This window comes from Rissa tridactyla, chromosome 9 (genome assembly GCF_028500815.1).
Source record: "Rissa tridactyla isolate bRisTri1 chromosome 9, bRisTri1.patW.cur.20221130, whole genome shotgun sequence".
Lineage (NCBI taxonomy): Eukaryota > Metazoa > Chordata > Aves > Charadriiformes > Laridae > Rissa > Rissa tridactyla.
In genome coordinates this window covers 8,033,536-8,057,374 of record NC_071474.1, presented here as the reverse complement: position 1 = coordinate 8,057,374, position 23,839 = coordinate 8,033,536, and the positions used below count along the sequence as shown (strand labels likewise).

General features: G+C 43.6%; 1 protein-coding gene across 6 annotated transcripts in view; it reads right to left on the bottom strand.

Annotated features, from left to right (window-relative positions):
- The window catches only part of LOC128914471 (A-kinase anchor protein 13-like), a 115,523-nt gene that overhangs the window by 63,694 nt on the left and 27,990 nt on the right, over positions 1-23,839 (bottom strand). For 2 of the 6 annotated variants that reach the window (XM_054213449.1, XM_054213450.1), the window contains exon 3: positions 354-448. The exons of 1 other annotated variant lie outside the window; for it this stretch is intronic. The gene's annotated coding sequence lies outside the window, so the exon portion shown is untranslated. Of the gene's footprint in view, positions 1-353; positions 449-11,721; positions 13,517-21,152; positions 23,683-23,839 lie in introns of those variants that run through there. 3 more of the 6 variants (XM_054213453.1, XM_054213451.1, XM_054213454.1) reach the window with 3 other exon arrangements.

Below are 23,839 nucleotides of genomic sequence, written 5' to 3'. Positions count from 1 at the left end.
CAGAAATCTTCAGGCTGTAACCACATGCCTGCCCCGAGGATGTGAAAGTCATATCTTAAAATAACAGTGAAAACCAGTCGATGCTCTAAGTATTAAGTGCTATTTTACACCAAAGCATATGGTTGATGTAAGGCCTGAGGCCACACACCCCTTTTCCTTTTATTTTTTGCTTCCACTGCAAAGAAGTTGTACTTTATGGCAAAATAACTTGTTGAATTTGCCTATAACACGTGCTTTGATATCAGCATCCCTTCCTGCTGTCAAGCAGGTAAGCTGGGCAAACCCATTCCCCCAAACCCCTTGCCTCAACCCTTGCTTGTACCTGAAAGAGCTGCCAAAACATTTAACCTTACTTTAACTGCATGAAGCAGTACAGGTGGCTCCAAGATCCTTCAGGTCCTTCTCACACCGAGCAGGGAGGAGCGAGGCAGGTCACGACACTCAGCTCCTGGAAGAGAGGGAAGGAGTCATCATCAGGTGCAAGGGACAGCACAGCTGCTGAGGGTCCCAACATCTAAGCTGGCATCGCAAAACCTTCACTGAGGGAGATGGAAACCATCGTCTACCTTGCTAGCCATCTGGGCGGCGTGTGCTGGTTCCTGCATTGTGACCTACCCCAGGATTCCAAGCGCAGACACAGGGCAACGACCACACTGGCTACCCATAGAGCCACATGGGCATCCGGCACCATCTAAGAATAATTGTGCTGCTGAGTTGTATTTGCTACTGTCCTGCTATTTGGTTTATCCCCAAAGCTGCTGATCTGTTGTCCCTCATCGTATCCCAAACCACTAAGTAGGCCTTAAGTTCTTTACACCCATCTTAAACACAACCCCTCCAAGACAGACTTCATCAACTATTTGTGAACTCCCTTACAGTAAATATTTTAGAAGGAATAAAAGTGCCAAAAGCAGATGATGGCAGGTGACGGCCAGCAGATAAGGCTTAAATCTACCAGCAAGTCTCTGCCAAAACCCTTCTGGGTTGCCTGCACTTTTCCCCAGGCTCTGGAGCAAAATCTACTCAGTAGATTCATCCACAGGGATGAATCTGGTCTACTGAGCACACCTGGAAACAGCAGGTAAAGCGGGTTAAGTGTCAAAAGGAGAAAAAGCCCAGGTTGGGCTTTAGCTTATTAAATGCTGTGTGGGAGATTTTATTAGCTAAATCAAAGTCATCAGGGCACCTTAGGCCATTATTTGGTTACCACACCAGGGAAGGTTGTGGCTACACACACATCACCGAACGCAAGCACGACACGCCGACTGCCTCCTCCTGTTCTACCAGATAGGGGAGACTCTGCCCCTGCGCACTCCCCGTTGGGAAAGCATCCGTAATCAGGGAATCTCACAGCCTGAGCCAACCTGATGAGTTCAAAGTGCAATTACAAGCACAGAAGTAACAATGGCAAAACTAGTTACCGGCTGGGAAATCAATTGTCTTGTGTGAATTAGCTGGGGAACATACAACACTGGAAAATAATTCATTGCACAACAAATCTCACTCATTCATCTACACAAGAAACAGCATCACCTGAACACCTCAGTGTCGGTTTTACACAATGTTTTCTTAAGATTTATTGCTAAAAGTCTCATCCATTCTGCTGGTTGTTCCTGCTGAGAAATGGGGAGAGTGTTTTGCACGGCACTACAGGGTACTGCGTGCTAAAAGGCATTTTACTACAAATATACATATTTAAACATAGACCAAATTGGAAAAAAGAAAAGAAGTTTGCCCTCTTGTTCCTCCTAAAGTATCAGGATTATGCATGAATTTCTTCATAGCAGTGTCACATATCTCTGAACATATTCTTATGGCAAACTACTGGAGCTGAAAGAAGAATTACCTGAACTCTTAAATCCCGGTCAAGAGCACACAAACCCTCTTTGAATTCATTAACCAGTAAAAACCATCCTCACAGTCACAAACAAACAGACTGGAACTTCCCTCCGGCATTCCTGTAGTATTACTTTCGGGACCACATTTTAAAAGATGGTTACTGTTTGATAAAGCAATTATTAACTACGTTAAGCAAGCAGCATTAACCCAAGGCTCCTACCAGCCACCTCGTGTTGATCTCCAAGTAACAGCTCTCTCCGAGGCATGTACTACACCACCACAGTGGTTTCATTCATTTGTGAGACACTGATAACTTTGCTTTTAATACCATACTTGTAATATTTTGGCAGAGAAAGCAGAGTTTACTGCTATTCGTTTGAACCGACAAGCAACACGGGTACAGCTAACACTGTAAAGTAAATAGGGAGTATGCTGTGAATCACCGCAGGTTTTTCATCATATACACCAAGGCATGAGGGTGTGTGTGTATGGAGACACACATGCAAAGCTCACTTGGATGCTCATGACTTGGAAAGTATTAGCAAGCGGAGAAAATCAACTGGCCTGGCAATAAAAAGCAGTAAGACAAGATCATAAAAATTCCTCCTCTGGGCTTTTTGTTTTTTTATTTGTTTGCTTTTATTCTGTAGGAATTCTTAGATTGCTACAGAAAGAAGCAAAGAATATTAAAAAGTCTTAGATATAGAACCTGCACAATCAGTAAGGCTGTCCATGTCAAAAAATCAATTCCCCAAAGAATTGATTTCTGCTTCCTGTGAAACTGCTATGGGATAACTCCCGCGTGCCTAAGCACACCCATTTCAGAAGAAAGATTTCCCCATGTGGATTCCTTCTCCTCCTCTTCCTTTACTGGGAAATCATTACGAAGTGTAGGTAAACACTGACATAGCTCCTCTTTTCTGAATCTTTAAAAGATGGTTTAAAAACTATGTTTCATGGGTGAGGTCATACTGCTTTACAAACCAAAAACTGTTCTGTGTCATCACAGGAAGATGATGACATACACTGTTTTTTATAAGGAAAGCTGTAAAAAACAACCGAGTTTCTCCACTTCTATGCCAACATTCCAGTATTCTGACCCATAACTCTGGATCATCTGTACCCAAAAGGGCCTATAGTCACGATAGCCACGATATCACACAGTACTCACTAAAGTAAATGAGAATGTAAAGGAGAGTCCTTTTGACACTTGCCTTTACGCTACCTATTATGCTTGGATTTAATAAGAGGAAAAACCCCATCCTGTTTGCTAGGACAAGATTATTTGATGGCAGACTGATCATGTCTTGCTCCCTACGTACTGAGACAGCTGAAGCAGAAGTTACCCATGCCACTGATGAATTACTGAAACATGCTTATGGAAGAGAGAGGGAAAGAAAGTTTAAGGTCTGTATTACAGCTGTTTAGACTTTTAAAAAGACAAGGTAACTGACCCTGTGGATTATGCATGCAATTCCTGTAATGGGTAAATTCTTTTCCCAAAGAGCCCAATGGCTTAGAGGTGATCTGCATCTGATGCCTCCTTTGCAGGCAGAGGAGCCAATCTCTACATTTCTAAATTAAATGAATGGCGGGGACTAACACAGTGGAAAAAAAGGAGTTATCCTGTGTTGAAAGTCTAATTTGGAGCAAACAGCTGGGGCTCTCAAACACACGTTTGGTAGAGCCCCAACACTTGGATCTCATGGTTTCCAGTTGCTCTGCTGGTTTCTCAAACACTCACCCTTCCCAAACACCTCCCGGCACAGAGGAAACCACTCCTTTAAGCTTGCCCTTTTTTTTTTTTTCCCCCTGAACACAAACCCATTTTATTTTTCTGAGAAGTGTTGGATGTTTTGTTGCTCTGCCAGCTGATCGCTTTAACACATCAAACGAGTTATCTCACCATCTGGTTGCAATTGCCATCATGAAGCTTCCAACAAATTCAAAAAACAGCACCAAGATCAGGGCACTAACGGTCTAGGAGATGAACTGCTGATTATTTGGGATTATTTGATACAGCTGGAACCTTGTAACCTTTTGATAGCCAAGACACCCAAACACAGCCAATCCCACAGCTACGGCACCCAAACCAACCTCTGGAGTATTTCCAAATTTTGGCTGTTGCCGGCTATAAAACCTCCTTACAATTTCATATCAAATGATGTCAAGGAAAACACTGCTTCTCCTCCTCATCTCCCAAATTACTGCGTGTACAACTACATGCTGCTGTTACCTTTTGCTTTAATACACAGCCTATACTCATATACCATGATATTTTCATTACAGGACATCCTTTTCATGCTCCTATAGCGTCTCCTAAGAGAAACTGGCTCACAAGACCTTCTCGGAAGTTTGTCCCGTGGTCTGAACCATGTTTCCTAATTCCTTAGGGAAGGGAGCCCGGACACACTCCGCTCGGACAAGGCATTTCCCACAGTCACATGCTACAAAGCCACGTTCAGAGCAGCAACTTCTTCCCTCAGTTGACCTCAAGGGAAAGTCAAGCAGGTCCCCACCAAAGCTAGAGACGAGCAACAGCATCCAAGCTGCTACAGCACTCAGTGAGACAAACCGATGTACATGCGTTGGCAATATAAACAGAAGAATTACAAATTATTTGCCTAAAACCTGCTTTGCTTTGGACAAGCATAAATGCAACATGGACCCAGTAACTGCCACATCACACTACATGTTTAGCTGCAGAGCAGAGGGCAGATTGCAGCTCATTACATTTTGACGCACACACAAGGTTCCTCTGAAAGTAAACGAATGATTTTGTTTAGAGGGCAGCATCTGATTTGGCATGCTGGATGAAGAAAAGCCAAGAATTCTAAAACAATAGAAAGTAAAACATATCCATATTTCACACGATTGTACACACTGCAGAGCAAGTGATAACATTAAGATGTTAAGTGGAGTCCCATTAATCCTGATTACCAAGAGATGGGAGACAAAAATTCTTTCATATACACTAAGGTAACTTTTGAAACTTAAAACTCTCTGACAGTGTTGCCTTGAACTTGTAGATAGAAATATTCCCATTTCGGTGGAAAAGGGAAGCAAGGAAGCACCCAACCAAGAGCGCTTCCATGCTCACTCTAGCCCTGGACAGACACAATCTTTTTCTCTAGAACTTGGAGATCTGAACAGAAATGAAAAAAATTTTGGGTTTGCTTTTTACTTCCACCAGCAATTGCAAAGCAGTGAAACAAATAGACCAGGGATGCTTTATGCATCTCTGCCTTGCCTCTTCACGATAACCTGAGCTCCATAAACTCATCTTGTGCAATAACCCCCAGGAACCTGTTTCCCCACGAGAAGACAAGGTGTCACTGAAAGCAGCAAAACCCCCCTACCTCTGAGAGCAGAGTCCTCCACAAGTGCTCTTGAAAGGCATACGACATATTTTGAAGGTTAAAACCAGAAGAAAAAAAACCTGGAAAGTATAACAGTATTTTTGTGCACCATTACAGTTTTTACTAATAACAAAAGCAGGACTTGGTCCAGAAATTTGTCCATTTGAAATATGTCACAGCATTAATCCCAAATAGCAACTGCTTCTTTCCAGTCTTGTAAAAGCACATCAGGATTGAGATAAGGACTTCAAATTATTTCTGCAAGACCATCATGGCTGACTGTCTGCAGGAGATATTAAAACTTAATTCTTGGAGAGTTTAAAATCTGTGCAATGCATTAACACTTCATTGAACCATCATGGCAAGACCAGCATCCCCCTTGATACTGGGGAACAATATCAGAGTGATTAGCTAAAAAATAAAGCAAACAGCAGCAAGCTGCAGTAACATCTCAAGCCCCCAGCCACTCCTAAAACACAAACTCTTTTAATTCTGCAACAGATTCTTCTCATTCTCCCCTCCTTTTTTTTTCTGTTTGTTTATTTTTGTTTTCTTGCTCTTCCCATCCAGGGAGCAAAGCCATAGGAACCGTCTCTCCTCTACCATGACATTCAGGTTACAATCTGAATGAATTGTGCCCTCTGGCTAGCACGGGCCAAAACCCAAAATAAATCCCCTCCAGAAGACCAGGAAACAGAGGAAGCACAAACTGTGAAGCCAAGGACTACTTCAATATGGCCAACACCAAGAGCTACGAACACAATGCCTCAACACAAAGGAAAACACTGCTTAACCACAGTCCCCCGGTTAACAGAACAGGCCTATCTTCTTTGAAATACTGGGTGCAGCTCATGAGCAGGGCACGCTAAACGTTTCCTGGGAAGGAGACATGTCACCCCAGAACAGGATGCAACCCTGAGTAAAGGCAGAGTGGTTGTAAACAAGAATCATGCGAAAATTTCTGTTGGAAGATCCCTTTGGAGGTCATCTGTTCCATCACCCCGCTCAAAGCAAGGCCATGACTTCAAGGTTATGACATTATCCCCATGCTTTCATTGTTCAAAACTGTCCCAGTCAACTGTGGCCTCTGTCTCAATTCCCACGTGTACAATTGAGCTAAACAGGCTCATGAGATCCACCACCACAGAAATGAAGTCAAAACCTTCATCAGTTGCAAGGCACTCCCAACCTCAGCCATGCAGCCTGCACAATTCACGTATTTAATCTGACTTTTCCCACATACAAAACTGATTTTCTTCTTCATTTCCACACAGTTTCAAAAAACAATCAATAAAATAAAGAACTTGTACTGTACTTAGAAATCTTTTGATAAGGAAGGGAACATGTACACGTTGGAACCAAATACCAGCATGTAACATGCACTGACACATTAATACAAGCTCCCTCCTCCATGTTAAGAATCATCTTGGTATAAAATACAAAGTGCAAATCTGTATTCCTGTCTGCCACTGCAGCTCTGGCCAAGGCCAAGGTCCCTCCATGCCGAGCGCCATGGAGAAACACAGCAAGAACCCCTTTGCCACCATGTTTACAGGTTAAAGAGCTAAATGCTGGGAGGGGACACAAAGGGCCAGAAAATGAAGCGACCCGCCCAAGGCTTTAGAGATGACTGCCAGCACATTCTGTAATCCGGCTGGTATCGCCTCTCCACCCACCCTCTCCACAGCAGTGACATCCCCGCTTTCTTCAAAAGCTGGCTGCTTCCATCCACTGCCATGCGGCTGCCCGACTCTGCCAGACACCAGCCGGGCAACCACGGCATTAAGTCACTTTACTCCTCAAATCAACACGTCACTGGAGCTGCACAGCACTTAATTATATAAATTAGGAGATCTGTATAATGGTCCCAAACCAGTAATGAAAGAGAAGGTCTAATGATGCAACAAAAATCTGCAACCCAGCGCTCAGATTACGGGTGAGTTACACAACAGCTCAAACAAGTAAGCATTTAGGCGGGTAGCTGCAGACTCGTACAGTGCAGATCATGTTTGCCCAGAGCCATCATCTGACTCCAAACATGTGAGATCCACTCAAGCACACCCTACCTACCTCCCTTGCCCCTGAAGCTGAAGGTTGAAGGCGAGGGGCTCAGTGTTTGAGCAGGAGTGCCATCCACAGCAGAGCAGAAGAGATGCTCCAAAGCGAAGTCAGCCCTTTTCCCAAATCTCCCTCCCAAATTCACATTCAAACTTAACAGATATGTCTAAAGTCTGTCCTAGCAACGCCTTGTATCTCACAAGTAGTGCTTGCTGCTCTCAGCATTAACACCCCATTATGCAGAGATGACATAACTCCAGTGAAACCTGTTCCGTTTACAACTGGGGTGACTTTTGAACCGCGCCGTCCGATTGAACTCCCAGCTGCAGCCTCATTTAAGAAAGCATTATCAGCACACAGTCAACAGAGAGAGATCACCCATCAACTCTGACAACAAATAAGGCAATTTAGGTATTTGATGAGCACTCAGCATGAACAGTTTACGTAGAAGAGAATGCTACCCCAAGATTTCTGAGTGTGGGTTTTTTACTGAATAGGCTCAAATACTTTCAGAGAGTATTGATTTCTATTCATAGCATTGATATGGCATAAGGGAGAAATCGTTTGGTTTGAAATACTCTTTTACGCTGTATTGACCTTCTATGTCAATAAACATGGTACCAAATTGCAGCTTAGCAGCCTAATTTTACCTTCTTTTTGTAAAGCACTCAGATGAAAAGCACTATACCAGCATCAGGGCTGAGAGGTATTATTTGGATTTTGAAAAGCACTTAAGCGTTATGATCAATCTGCATGTTCAATGTTGAAGGGCTCAAAAGAAAATTGACAGCACCAAAACTGCAATGGTAAGGATGTGTGATAGTATCAGCTTGGAAACTGCTTACCAGTATTTACATGTGTTTGTTTAAAAGCCTCAAGAGGAGATGCTATGCCTTATCTAGAAGCCTTTTATAATGACTAGTATGTCACTGTTCTTATTAGAAAAATGCCATACGTGTTCCCCTTTCCCTTGTAAATAAGCTGTTAATTCTATTAAAATCCAGGTTGGGAACTTCCGCATATGACCCTTCCTGCACACAGTCCCTCCTCTTTGTTTTCTCACCTGCCCTGTGGTCCATGAAAGGCAGAAGCGATGCCGGCAGCAAACCAGGCAATGAGTGAGGCACGGCGCGGTGGCTTGTGTGATTTTCACAGATTATTGATGAACCTCTGAATGAAGCCTCTGGGCCCACCCTGTACTAAAGGGCCCGCAGCTTGTTTCTGGGTGCATTAACACATGTGGTCATGAAGCACGTTGGCACATTGTTCTGATCCATCTGAGCTCTTGCAAGGCAGGCTGGGTACGTGGACACTTCACAGCTGAAGCTACAATGCTGTTCATTGCACAAATACCACTGAGTGCACAGCGGCAAAGCTCAGAATTAAACTGTGTTTGCATTTTGTTTCCTTTATGTACAGAATCATTTTCGCAAAGGCAGAAGGTAGCGCAGGGTGCTGTTACAAGCCATTTGTAGCTGCAGCGGATCTGCAGTTACTACATCAAGGTGGAGGGCTGGAAACCACCAGCATGCAAACATACAGCATCTTTTACCCTGCAACCCCGTCAGCAGGTTGCCTGATCTGCTTTCATATAGCTCAACTTTCCCCTGTCCCTAACAAAATAACTTTCATTCAGTTGCCTTCCCCGCCCCCCCCCCCCCCCCAATAAAGAGGGGGAACAACTATATCTTTAAAGAGGCAGCTCAAAGCAAGGGATGTTATTAAATAGCATTAGTACACGGTACAGATTTTGTCCAGTACCCAAACAGCCCAGGACTTCTGAAACTCCTGAGTGCATGCTGGGGCAGGAAGCAAGCTTTTGCCACCAGCAAAAACATTCCCAAAACAAGTCAGCAAAAGTCCACATAACCTTCACCTCAAAGCCTGACATCAAATATGGCCTAAAGTTATCTGAGCCTGCTACTGCTCAGCATTCACGCAAAGTGACATCCTGGCTGTGCCTGTATCCTCCCATGCGTTTCAGAGACAGGCTGGAGATGGCCAGAATGAGACCTACTCGTTATTTTCTCTGCAAAGTCCACTCCTCCCCGCTTTATCATTAATCAAGAGTTACAACCAGTCACTGAACTAACACTGCGATGACTACATTACCAGCTGCTAGGCATCCTGGAAAAAAAACAAAAACAAATTACATGAAGGCTACCATCACTTCCCAAATCCTACTACAGGTGCACCAAGCAATTAGGTAACTTTGCTGACAGATCTGCCAGTACTTTCCTTCATCGACTCACTGCATCTCTCCTCCCAACCATCCCCTGAAGCAAAGGATCTTTAGTTAAAGCAATGACAAAAGTTTTCACCGAACAGAATGCCCTCCCCCTCCTCACCCACCCCAAGCAGGTACAGCAAAGTAGCTTTTTGCTCAGTGCAATGAGCAGTGATGGAAAAACAAGAAGTTAAAGCCGACTCTAATCGCTGTGGCACACCCTTCTTCCAGTGCACCTGTAAAGGACCGCTTGTGCAACACCGCCTGACTGTCAACAGGAGCTGTAGGCGCTACCCAAGCATGCACACAGCAATAAAGCAAAGGCACTACCCACATTTCCATGTGCATGCAGGGTTTCCAAGTGCCTATCTACCCATCTACACCTATGCAAGTGGTGATTCACCTCTTGCAAACACAGCCCCAAACCACTTGGAACTCCCCTTTTCCCATGTTCCTGCGATTGTGGCTAATCTTGTGGTCAAATATTGCCTGCCTTCTTCAGGACTTGGTCATCATCCCGCACAGCACCAAACAGGGTTGACTGGTAATGAAACTAAAAGTAATAAAATAAATAAAAAAAAATCACCAAATAAAAAACCAAATCATATTTAACTGAGAGGGTATCTTCAATGGTACACATGGCCTTTTCAATACTTTTCAGGACCAGGAAAGTTTTTGCTCCTTGCTTTGCTTCAGCTGACCATAGCCTGCTTGTGGTAACACATTTGGTCACCATCTGACTCAGGACATTTTTTATTTTTTTTTTTTTTTTTTTTTTTTTACTATGAGTTGTGGAAAAGGGACAAAGGAGCACATAGACATGATGGCCACAAGGACCACAATGCCAGTGCTAAAGCCTATCCGGTCACCAGCCAACACCATAGGCACAAGCTGTCCTCATAAACAGGCTGCGGGAGTTACCCGGTTCCACAGTCCAGCCCCAGCTGCTATCCCTGGGATGGTCCTGCACACGTAGGAACTTTTCCACGCACATGATCCATGCACACAGTGTGCCTGGAGCAGCAGCACAGGGCCAGGAGACGGACGCTCTCGGAAAGCATCACCTCCCTGCGCGCAGTGTGTGTCTTGCGGAGGGCTCCGGAGGAGCTTTTCCCAGCCACACACAGATGCTCAGTAGTTTGCCCCTACAAGAAAGTTTTAATGCCACAGATTTAATCATCATCTACTTGCTGCACCAACAATGTAAACAAATCCCCTATTCAACACCATAGAGGAATAACCTTAGTAGCAAAAGCAGTGCTCTATAAACTATTGTTTCTTGAGACAGACACTTGTCCCTAACTGTGTCCAGACTGACTGGTCCTCAGCGTCTAAACCACTGATCTAGTTGCCTGGTTTTAGGGCACCAGTTTGCTCAACACTTTGTTATTTTTTTCTGAAGGAAAATGTTCTAAGGCAGGGACCACACCACAGTATTTAATATTGTTCTTACCTTGGGTCAAATACCTTTATTCTCTGTGCTTTTTGTTTGTTGATGCTTGAGTTATCTTTTTCAAGATAACAATTTTACTTTTGTTTCTTTTTTCCCCTCCAGGTGCCCTGCCCTTAACAGCAGCAGACTTACATCTAGACGTTATTCCACAGATAACATCTATTGCTAAACAACATTTTTCTGATCTATGCTTACAAAGCGATCCAACATATGCTCAATTAAAATGCTCACCATGACGTCTAAGGGCACGTGCACTTTTTCCAAAGCACATTTAGGACTAGAAAGACAGATTAACGCCATGGAGAAGTGTGACACACTGATGCCAATTTAACTTTTAAGTGCCCTACACACAAATAATAAGAAATAACGTACCTTAGATAAAGGAATAAGTGCTGGTATTTCTACCAACAAAGACAACAGAACTTAATGCCTGCCCAGAAATCTAAACAAAGAACGGGTTTAGATTAAGAAAAGTACTCTGAGATAATCACCACATCTTCCCTGATCTGTTTAACCTACTTCCCAGCAGCAGCAAATGCTCATTATGCTTTTTCCCCCCACCAAAAGAAAAATGCAAGGGGTGCAAGCTCACAGCACAGGCATTTAGCACTAGAGGTAGCTAGAGATCACAGATAACCCCTCAGATCGTAGGAAGCGATGGGTGGCACAGGTGAGGAGAGCCTGCTTCACAGAGAGGTACGCCCTCACAAAAAAAAAAAAAAAAAAAAAAAAAAAAAAAAAAAAATCTCTTCAACAGCCAGCTTGTGAAAGTGAACAAATCTTACAGCTCCTGGATCATCCAGTAAAGGCCTGACGCTTAAAGGTGCCAGGAAAAAATGCAGCTCAGCCTTCGAGGTGCTCTTCTGCAGGTAACTGATGAGTCTCCCCACTGAGGGCTTTCAGTTCTGGTGAGGTTTCCGCAACTGGTTTAAGCCAAACTCAAACAGTCGCCACCATGGTGGCCTCATCGACCCCAAAGCTGCCACCACCCACGAGTCTGCTGCCGCCCGGATCAAGGGTCATCTGGGATGAGACTCACGTTTCTTCTGCCACCTTATTTTTCTGCTGGAGGAGATCCCCTGGCCCAGGAGAAGGGGCTGGAGCTCTGGGCCCGCTCTTCAGGCCTAGCCAGCTCGAGGACACGCGCTGGCGGGGTGAGCTGGCTGAGGGACAGGGGCCCTCCCCACGAGCAGCCTCCGCAGGGACACAGGGGAAGGGCTCGGCACTGACATCTAAGTTCTTGGGGGTGACGCGAGAGGAACAGATCTCCTGAAAACTTCAGGTGGAGGAAGGACAGCCAGCAGAAGCCGATTAACTCCTAAGCAACAGAGATCTTTCCATGTCAACCTCCAGAGTGCTCACAGGTATGCATGCGATTAAGAAGGAATGGGAAAGGTGGGGTCAGATACAGAAATAGAGAGAAAAAAAAAAAAAAACACGAAGTTTTTCCAGTATTTCTACAGGAGATAAACATCTACCCCCTGATTTTATTTTTTTTTTTTTTTTTTTTTTAATTTTAGGGTGAGAGGTTGTTTCTGGGCTTTTTTTTGAGATGACATTAGGATCAGCTTCAAGTTCTATTGCTTCCCTTGCAGGCTGAAAAATTTCACCCCCATTTTCCCCTCATGCTCGTCACTTCAGGATTAGGCCCATCATCTCTAAAGGCTTACAGGAACAATCCAAAATTGGAGACCAAGCCAAATAACCCCAAAGGATTTGTCTTCAGTAACTTTTCCACAGCTTGAACTACAGCTGTTTTCCTTTGCAAATTCCACCTCTGAACTGCCAGAGCATCAGGAGAGGAAAGGAGCAGAGTGCAACGGTTGGAAACAAAAGCTCAACACAGAGATGCAGCAGCAGATCAAATCCAGTTTTGCTGCCAGCAAAACTCTGCTCGCAAATGCACTGATCTAGTTCCTTCTGTGCTTCACCAGAACACTCAAGGTTGGACTTTCTTTTTTCATCCTCAAGGCTACAGAACAAAGTTATGAGCCAATCAGGACCAAAAGGTTTCTCTGCACCTCTGGAACTAGCATCTAATTCCTCTGACCTATTTTAAAAAACAGTAAAGCCTCCACTGGAAGTAAAAAACAGGTTCTTTATTTGAATCGTGCATGCCCCACCTGACCACAGTCTGCCGGCCCCAATCATCCTCAAGCAACCGAGGAAATGAAACACAAAACATTCAACAATGCGGAGGGTCAGACTTAAACCAACAAAGACAAGGAAATTGCAAGTTAAGCCTCCTGCACTGCCCTTGATTCACCTTGTTTTGTTCAGCTACTGCTCTGTTCCCAGACCCTTCCTCTCTCCTAATGCCCGAGAGAAATCGGGCAAAGAAAACAGCATGATCTAAACATAGATGGCATTCGTTCCTATCGATTAGGCTGGGTTTTGATGTAAATCGCGACAATTTTATCTGGTTTGGAACTCTGCAGAGTCAGCAATGTTTAACAATTTCTTGTACAGTTTGCATTATCCCAATAAGGAGAGAGTAAAAATGACCTGGAGCAGTTGGAGAAGAAGATTCCCATCACCTAATTTTACCCTTCTAGAAATCGGGCACAGTCTAAGCTAGTCATCTCCTCCCTGTCTACAGGCCAGTTTGTTTTGGTGATTTTAGGATGGACGAAGCATGCTCTGGAGGTGCTCATGTTCTCATTGCTTGCAGAGGTCTGCAGAGCTAGCTTGGCTAGCACTTGCCTGAATTTTTAGCTGGCTGACATCAAACAAGATGGATCTCATCCTCCTCTAGTAATCATCAATCAGTTGCTATGAAGTAAGCCCGTGAGTCTCCAGGAGAGACAGGACCTCAATCCCCTGGTGCATTCAACATTGCTCAGCAAAGTGTGCAGTGGTTTAACACTAAGCAGGTCACTGAGGTCGGCGGCAATACTCATCTGGCTGATATTAGATATGTGACCTACCTCTCTGCTGCACTACATGGGCGCAGCGCTCAGTCCCTCGCAGGACACGGGCACAAGAAAGAGAGGGAAGAGATGACAAGTAATGCAGTCTGCTCCTTCCACGGCTACAGGAAATTCCATGCACCATTTTGCATGGAAGGTGCATGAACAGGTGCACTTACATTGCCTTAGAGCAGATTCAACTAACATCTCAGTTCTTCCAGAGGGAATTTAAGTTAAATTTTGATGGAGAAGCCAGCAAAGGTTTATTCAAAATGTTTATGAAAAGTAAGAAATCTGAACACTTGCACTTCACAATGACAAAAGACCAGAGAGGTTTCATAAATCCCACCTGCAAGTTATTAAAATAGCAATAAACATAAATTGTGTAACATAAAAGGGTAATTGCTATCGCTGAGGAAAAATTACTGTCTTGAAGGCTAGTATTTTCGCAGATATCAAAACTATGGGAAACAACTAGGGGAAGAACTTGGGGTTTGGGTTTTTTGTTTTGCTGTTTCCCCATACAAACAATTAGTGACTTAAAAATGCAGCCACAGTATCTTGAGTGAAATAGATACAAGCAAAACATAGGTAGGTATGTTTTGTTATACAGCTTTTTATGTATCCTCACAGAATAGATATCTCTCAAGCAGTAAAAGACACACTCATCCACATGACAGCTACAGATCAGAACTCAACAGAAAATTTAACATTTAGGACTTGGAGTAGCTAAGGCATGGTCACAATTGGATGTCAACAGTTTGGAAATCCACCTATGCTATTCAAGTCCTGAAGCACCTGGGGTGGAAATACTGCAGTGTAATGAAAAGATTCACAGAAGAAAGATTCTTACAGTCTTGTTCGTCACCCAGAATCCCATTACAAGCACATCTGGTTTCTTATTTCCAGCAAGGCTCCTAGAGTAACAGTACAAGAACACGCAGCGCTGTTTGGCTGGTGGTCCAAAGGTGCTCCTTCCCCATCCCCATTCTCTGACCAATATCTCCAACACAAGGGGATGCAGCAGCAGGACAAACCTCACATTTCACTATCTTGCACAAAGGAAAATAAAACGCAACTGATACTTATCTTCACATGAAGAAGGAAACCTAAAGTGGGGAAGAAGAAGCAGCACTGAAATGCTTGCAAGCTGGCATTTTTCATAATTAAAACAAAAAGCAATCTTTAAAATAATGGCCTCCAAGATGGTAATTTTTCTTCAGTGATTACATGTACTGTTCAGTTGCAGTCTGTATTTGCTACACTTTAATAGTAGATTAAAGAGAAGTTTCATAAGCTTGTAAGGAAATGCACTGAAGAGCACTTCAAAATCTGTGCATTAAAAAAGCATACATATTACACAAAAGGGGAAACATGGGCTAGATATCAAGTGCTATTACAAATTCTGGAAACACTAAAAGCATCTTTTAGTCTTAATATACTATGGGAGGGATCCAACGTAGGACACAACCTGGAAAAAATGCACATGCTCAAAGCCTACAAGCCTGCCTTCCAATCAGATGCAACTGATTACCACCATGGGGCTTCTCCAGAAGGTTTTAAAGAAGGGCCAAACTACCAACCTGTCAAATGATTTTAAAATACAGTTCAAAAGATTGCTCCATTTCTTCTTTACATTGTCTTTCAACAGAACAAATCTTCTCATGGCAGAGTTTAAAACTAAAATCTTAGAAAGACTAAAGACAGACGAGAGCACCACTTTGGGGAGTGAAGATGTGCAAAACGTGCTGGTGAACTGCTGTGGAAAACATCTGCATTACACAGGGAATTAGGTCCACTTCCAGGATCCAGCAGGGTCTCTGCTTTGCATTTCTTTTCTCAGCTGAACTTACCATTTGCCAAAACGATGCGTTTCTCAATGCTTTCCAACTGTAATTCAAATCCGCTCCCCAACTGCTGGATCTTACTCGTCCAGGAACACCTCACAACACAGTCACTGGTAATAGATCTTCCATCACAAAATCATAGAGACATCCTTTATTAGTAGTACTATTTCCACAAGCATCCAGGGTGTTAACAAGCAGCATATGCATAGGGATTAGGAGATGGAGGAAGTTTATAAATACGTTTACTCGCTATGAAAGTCATCTTGAGCTTCCCACGAGTCTGATTCCACACACAACTGAGGTAAGGCAGGTTGTATTATTCTCTTCTGGCTTGTCCAATAGTTGCTATTACTGGACCTGGCAAGGCAGCATGTGACACAGAAAAATGCAGCTGCATTTTTGGCTCGGGAGCTTCTACAAAAGCCTGTGAGTCATGAGCCAAAAGGCCCACATAAAAGAAACAGAGAAGAATGCAGATTCATTCTTCTTTTTATTGTAAGCATGTGTGTCTCTTATGTGCATCGGGACCGTCCAGTAATGACGAAAACAGAAGTCATTTTGAAGTTATGAGAAGGGAAAAGTCCCTTCAGTCAGGTAACTTGGGTTCCATCTGCACAAGGGCACTTTACGTATAATGCAGAGACTACCACTGACCACAGAGCACCTGAGCTACACAACGTAATACATGCTGAGACATGCCTCTGAGCTATGCTGTTGTAGAAGACTCAGGGTAATGGTGGTTTTTTTTGTTGTTTTGGTAGGTTTGGTTTGGTTTTTTGGAGGAGGTGGGGGCGGGTTGCAGAAATTCTCACTGTAAACCCAGGATATCCTCATCCTAGATGTGTAACGCTGAGCTTCCCCGCAATGCTGTCTTGCAGTAAAACATCCCCCTCATCTGCCCATTGCACTGCAAATGAAGTTTACAATGCAACAATTTGTGTCTCAGATGTGTCAAATTTCTCTGATTAAAAAGTATGACATTTTACCACATTTGTTACTCTTACCTCTCAGGACTGACCAAAAGTTTCAACCGCTTTTTTTTAAATGATAGCAACCCAAACACACCCCCTTCCTACACTGCTTGGAGCGGGTATGATAAACATGAGACAGAAGGGAGCATGAGAGCAATGTGGACTGTGGTCTGCAGAAGAATGTCTCAGGACTCCTCTTTATCACCAGCCCAGGGACACTGTCAGCGAGAAGCTGTTCCCACACTACATCATGTCATCTGCCTGCAAGCAGCAGCCCAGCACTGAGCCAGCTCAGCAGAACTGGGCTGGAGGAGAGCAGTGGGAAGGGAAAATAAGGCATCAAGAATTACCCTTCCATGAGGATAAATAGCATGAGTCCACCTTATTATCCATCCTCAGAAGATGTTTTGTACTGGGTGGACAGAGCATGGGAGGAACGAACGCTAAAGGCACACAGAGGCAGCATTGCACAATGCTGTTCGTGCACCTACCAAAACAGCGCTTGCTCTACTCGGTCCAGTTGCTGCATTAATATTTAACCCACCTTGCAAAAGAGATCCTTTATGTTCTTTTTTCCCCCCAAATATAAAGTTGTAAAGTCAGCAGCTTGTGTTTCTTCCCATTTGAAAGGGTCCCACCAGCAACCTAGCTCTTACACCTGGCTTCACTCCTGTTGAAAGCTAGCTTTGATCATTTTTGTTGGCCACACAATCTTACTCCACATCGGCATCCACAATGATAAACTACCACAGCAAGCATGTGTCCTACCTCTCAGGTACACCGTGTTCCTGGGGAAGCATTGCTGTTAGAAGGCAATGAGAGGCGGAGGCAAGAACTAGAAGGGAAGTACCTTAAGGCAGCCAGAAAATCCTTAGCGATTTTTGATGAAGAATTTTCCAGCCCTTTCTGAACTGGAGCGGCAGGAGGAAAGAACACTAAATATAACCCCGTGCCTTCACTGGGCAAGGAGGGGAACATGAGCAACAAGAGGAAACTTTCTCAAAGAAATGTCACTAGATGCATCACAGTTTAAATGGAAAGGTTGAGCATCTGAGTTGTTGATGTACAGAAAATGGTCACATGTAGTAGAATTGAGAAAGGTGTTCAACATGTTTGAAGAATTCAAAGAGGATGCTGAAACACAGCAAAGAAATCCCAAGACAGACAGGTTCACAGCAGCTTACGAAGCATACCTCAAAAAAGTATAAGTTCATGTCAAAAAGTGTAGTTGCCGTCTTGTAACTTTTGCTCGGTTTGAGGACTCAACTCTGTTCTACCTCCAGTGGGAGACGCTTGCTTTTGCTTCATAAGAAGAGGTTCCCCACCTCCAACTTAACACCCTTCTAAAGGTACAAAGGCTGATGATGAATCCTTGGGTCTGACAGGTCTGATGGAAGGTCTCTTTCAGGAGCAGAAACTCCCGATTCCTTTATGAAAAGGCAACTCTCAGCAAGATCATTCCGATTCCATGCCCCTCTCCTATTTGTATACTTGGGCTTTGTTACTCCCGTGCATTCGAAGTCACGGACAAAATCAAGAATCACTGGCAATGCTCAACCAGCCGTGCTCTGGTTGGTTAAATATTATAATACCAAGGAACCTGAAACTGCCCTTCTGGGCACTCTGTGCCAGGCAGCCCACAAACACTGTGCAGAAACACTGCTGGATCTTGAAAGACATCACAATATCTTTGCCAATGCTCTTTATTACTCTTCAGGAAATGATAGGCTCATTTTCCAGAACTATAAAGTCCAGTGAATTCTTCCTAAACTGGATGGAAATCTGAAAGCTTAACAGACATAATAAATTGTGCATTATCTGTATTACCGAGCCAGTCTTACACAAATAAATACATCTAAATTAGACTGCAATTTGCAAATCTTCCTTTCATGTGAAGAGTAGCTCTGACTTTAGTGGGTCTACTCCCGTAAGTCAAGGAAAGAGGGGTCTTCTCTTTTATATTATGTAAACCATGGGTGAATTAAAGTCCTCCCACACAAAGCTCTCACGTAATCCCTGCTGCAGCTTGCTCCTGGCTCACAGGTTGAATATTCATCTCCATACAGCTTCAAAAGGTGTATGCTTTTCAGCATCACTGTCAGGCGCTTTTTTCTTTTTTTATATGAGGAATGTACCACAAATTGAAAGAAGGTGGGTTTTTTTGCATTCCCTTGTAATGTAACAACAAGATTTATGTCCCTTGCAATTAAAGAAATTATAGTCCAAGAGCATAGCTAAAACCTTAAAAGGACTAAATATAGAGAGAGACGTGGAAGATTACTCCTTACCACTATCTCCAACACTAATATTTCTTTCAGGCCTACGGCTCCAGGTAGCAATTGTGCATCATGTTCTTGCCTGGACAAGTTTATTTGCTCTATGTTTTTAGTAACATCCAGACCACGTGTCTTAGAAGGTCACAGCAACACACAAGCTAAGCATAAAGGCTACCAGCAGTCACGAACGAACATCAACTTTTCCAGTATTATCTGTAAGAGTCAAACACCATTTTGCAACACCATTTGCACCCAAAAAAATACACCACATCTATCTGACTGCAAGAGGACTTCTCACCTGGCACCAGTTATCACATAAAAAGGCAACAAGGCACAAGATATTTGCATATATCTACCTTATCACCTCGATAGGACGCAAATTTTAAAAGTTGCTTAAATAGTCCCAACACTGCACAGTAAAATGGAAAAGTGAATGACACAAGCAACCTCCCAACACATTCTCCAGCCAAACACCTTGTTCGTCCCTTTCCCCAGGGCTGAGGAAGGAGCTGGAAGAGACAGCAAGCGGCAGAAGTTGTTTTCCGTAAGGAAGGGAGATCCCGCCATCACCAGACTCCTCCTCCCCTCCACAAAAGTCCAATTCAGCTCTATAAATACACAAGCTGGATGGGAGGCCAAACACACCCGTGATTTCACCGGGGAGGGGCCGGTCACAGCATAAGTCAGCTTTGTCTTAGGAGGTCATGTTGATAAATGTCACCCTGGAACCTCCAGGACAGTGGGACTTCAACCACCCTATGATACAACATGAACATAAGTTTAGGAGAAACTATAGATGCAATCAAGTCGCAGAAATACCAACGAGTTAGCTCTACAGTTTATACATTAATCCCATTTTCCTTTGCTTTTATGCACTTAATTTAAAATACCAACCCGTGCACTGGCAAAGCTTTTCAACCTGTGCAGTACATATATCAATGGGCAGCTTCATAGGTGTTTTGGTTAAATACCAGTAACTTATTCTTTTAAGTATATGACGTTTAATTAAAAAAAAAGAAGATTAAGCAAAATTAATTTGTTAGTCAGACAAAGGTCAGCTGATATAAAGGGACTGCAATCTTAACAGATATTTCTTATTGCATTGCAATGGCTAGAGTACTTCATTTCCGTATGTAAATGCGCGGAGGTCACGACCGAGCTAGCGTTCAAATAGAAGTTGTTCCAAGTCACTAAACGTATCCCAGGTTCTCGTAATTCCCCATGCAAATAAAGAGCAGCAAATGTTTATCCCTCCATTTTCCCCAGCGCTACCGGTTTACGCTCCTGTAGCTGAGGCAACCCCACCACGCCAAGCAGCTCAGCGCCTTTCAGAAAGATTAACTTCTTAAATGGGCATAAACGGCAACAGATGAATGGCAGACACACAACTCACGGGCTGGGGCATGGCACAGGAGATCATGGGATGACCTCCTCATGAAAATCATCTCCCCACGTAAAACCCCACTCACAGCAGGGTCAGCTCAGGTTTTTAGATTACCTGAGGTTTGGTTTGTTTGCAGAATGTTTTTCCTTGCTAAACAAACTGCTGGAGAAAAGAAATAAGAAAGCAAAAAAGGTGATAACGGCTGGCTGGAAAGAAGATGTGAAGGAGCATAGCAACAAGTGCTAAAGGCATCCAGCAGAAATTTTATGTGCTGACAAACATTCATGACACCTTGCAGCGTTGCCAGGAGCTGAGGAATACTTTAAATCAGCAAAAAACGTGAACTCTCCAGGTCCTGCTGCACATTCAGCTCCATCTCACCCCAGGAAGAGAACACCAATTCAAGTCTACATCTTCCAAGCAACTACAACTCTAAGACTCCTAGGGATGTTGGATATAACTAAGCATAAAAAAAAAAAAAAAAAAAAAACAAAAAAAACCACCCAAACCAAACACTTAGCTTTGTAACACACATCAATTTAACAAGTGCTAACCTAGTTTAACTAAAATTGTACAACCAACTTCCTCCTTCCTTTCCTCCCCCTCCCACCCCTGGGAAATGACATGAAATACAAGTTAATGCTGCAGTAGGCAAACATTAATAGTGACTGAAACCACTTAACCATCTATTCTCCTTTCCCTTCCCCTCATTTTTATTTTAAGAAAAACCACATAACCCCTGAGAAGGGTTTCAGCATAACAACATTTTTCTTCCTTTGCTAGATTGAGTATAGATCTAATTTAGGAATAAGTGCAACTTAACACATACCTTATCTCAAGCCATAAACATCCAAGATTAAAAGATGCTGAGAGAATTGGCTGACAGGACCACAAGAAAAAAGTTGAAATTCTTCTGTGTCATCCTGCAGCAAGCTCATTGCACAAGGGTAACGGCAAGGAGCTGAACCGGAGTCCGCAGCACCTTGACGGGGACTATTGACGGATATTTTCAGGGATCTGACAAAAACTTCAGATTTCACAAGAAAAACCTTGTATTCTGTAACTTGGCTCTACTCCATTTCACTCTGTTCAAAGTGTGACCGACATTAGGAGCCTGATCAAATTCCTTGCTTTATCCACGCTTGAATTAAAGCTTTGGCTCAGCAAGGGGAAGCAGACCAAGTTACACGAGCTTTTCTTTTTTCAGAGGATGCCAGCCGTAAGCACCGGTGCCAGCACCGCAGGTAATGCAGGCAAGTCCCAGGGAGCTTCAGTTTGGCTACAAACAAAGGGATTTCAGCTTTTGGTGAAGCAGTTGGTATTTCTTCATCTCTTGTTAGACAGTCCAGTGCTAAACTTCTGTTTTCTTCTGCAGGTAATATATTAAGCATCTTTAGAAGTCCAGCCTACTCTGATCTGCGAAGTGGGAATTTCTTCAAATAACTAATCAAATCACGCTCACGTGATTGGTTTTTGGCTTTCTAGTACTGATAAATACCAAAAAAGTTTCAAAACATTTATAAGTCAGACAGAGGCGATGCGAGTGCCTCGCAAAGGCAGCAGTTGCCATTACAGGATGACTTCTTCAGAGGGAGGACCACATCTAGCCACAACAGCCCCATCAGCTCCAGATGAACCTTCCTCCAGTGTCTCCTGGAAAAGTACCTTCTCACTCTGTCCCTGCCACAGGGCAGCACCAAAACACTTTTGGCTTGTAGCCTTCACCCAAGTGCACGTCCTTCCCCAACCTCAGTCCAGGTCCAGCTGCTGCCCTTGAACTCTTCTCCAGCTCCAAGAATCTCCATGCCCACCAAGGAGAGAAGAGCAGCTAAGGCTCAGCCAAGTCCTCCCTGGGGAAGCAAATCAAAAGTCCAAATGGTTTCCCTAAAGGACAACTGCCAGACCTCTGTGCAGGGCCTGCAGGAGAGACAGGGGAGGAACTGAAGGAATAAATGCTTTGTTTGCTTCCAGGAACCAATGCCCAACCTCACAAATGTGGGGAAGAGGGTCAAGTTGTCCATGGGCACCCCTGGAATGGGGCAAAGGGAGGTAAGAACCCCTATTAGCTTCAAAGGGGCATCTATGGAGAAGATCATAGAATGGTTTGGGTTGGAAGGGACCTTTAAAGACCACCTAGTCCAACCCTCCTGCCATGGACGGGGACTTTTCATTAGATCAGGTTGCTCAAAGCCCCATCCACCCTGACCTTGAACACTTGTGGAGGAGGGAGGAGGGAACAAAACTGCTTGATTGAAGGGAACCAGGTCAGGGAGAACCTGCGTGACTCAGCCAAGCGCTTGCACAGCAGGAGCTGGAAATCTCCACATTTAAGAGCGTGCACACGCAAATGCAGTAATATTTTACAATCATACATCACTTTTAAAGTGCGCCAAGTGCTTCATAAATATTAATTAAGCAATAGTACCCACAAATCAGAAGCATAAGACAGAGATACAGCTATCTCACTTAATATTTAACAGCATGATAACTCAGGGAGCAAAAACTACTTTTAAGAAGTCACATACCCACGCTGCTTCTCCCGCCTCAAAGAACCCAGGCTGTGTCCTACAGCCAGCCTGCACAGCGCTTGCTAAAAGAGGCCAGTGTTCAGTATTTGGATTCAGACTCCTGTTTCAGTGCGTGACCCGATGCTTTGCACCGTGCAAACGATCCCACTCCAGCCGTCTCCCTAAGACATTCCTTGATCGCCAGCCAAGCCCAACGCAGAGGTAATCTTACCGAAGTAACACCGGTATGTGGTTGTAAATTGTGATTCTGTGCTTGAATTGTCTTAGCTGCCTTCCCTAGCTGCACAGATTATCTTCAGCAATTTCATCTTAAAGTTCATGTTTTACAACACTGATTTCCCTTAAAAATATTTTTTTAAAAAATTCCTTTTATTAGGTCAACCACATTTGCCAAATTTTAACAGACTACTTTCTCAGCTGCCTAATTTCAAATTCACCTTTACATATAGCTTAAAAGGAGGCAAAAGGTCATCAGAGCAAGTAAGTGGGATGTGATGCTTAACATCAAGGTTTACGCGAACAGACTTTACAGTACCAGCTGAGTGAGGGTCAAGAATCATGAATTTACTCTGCAACACAGGAGAGTTAAGGAAGGAAAAGGAGGAAATCTAGCCAAAACTTGGAAATATATATACTCCTAATTAATACAAGGCTACTAGGAAAAAGCAGATGTGAAGTCAGACCTTGTTTTATTCAGAGGAAAAGCCAAAATCTACAAGAGCCAAACTGAATTTACTCTAGGCAGTGGCAGACACTGAAATACAGCAACGTTACTCCTTCAACATTAATAAAAGATGTCGTATACAGAGCATTATTTTTTTTTTCAGTCCTTGAAACCCTGCCAAGTCATAAGCTTTTTATGGGAACACTGAAATGGATGTTGATCAGAGCCATACCCATATGAGTTTTAAATTTTACCACCATTTAGACCAAGGGCTTCCCCCCTCCCCAGTCCCTCACACATCTGCAAATTAGTAATTTTTTGAAA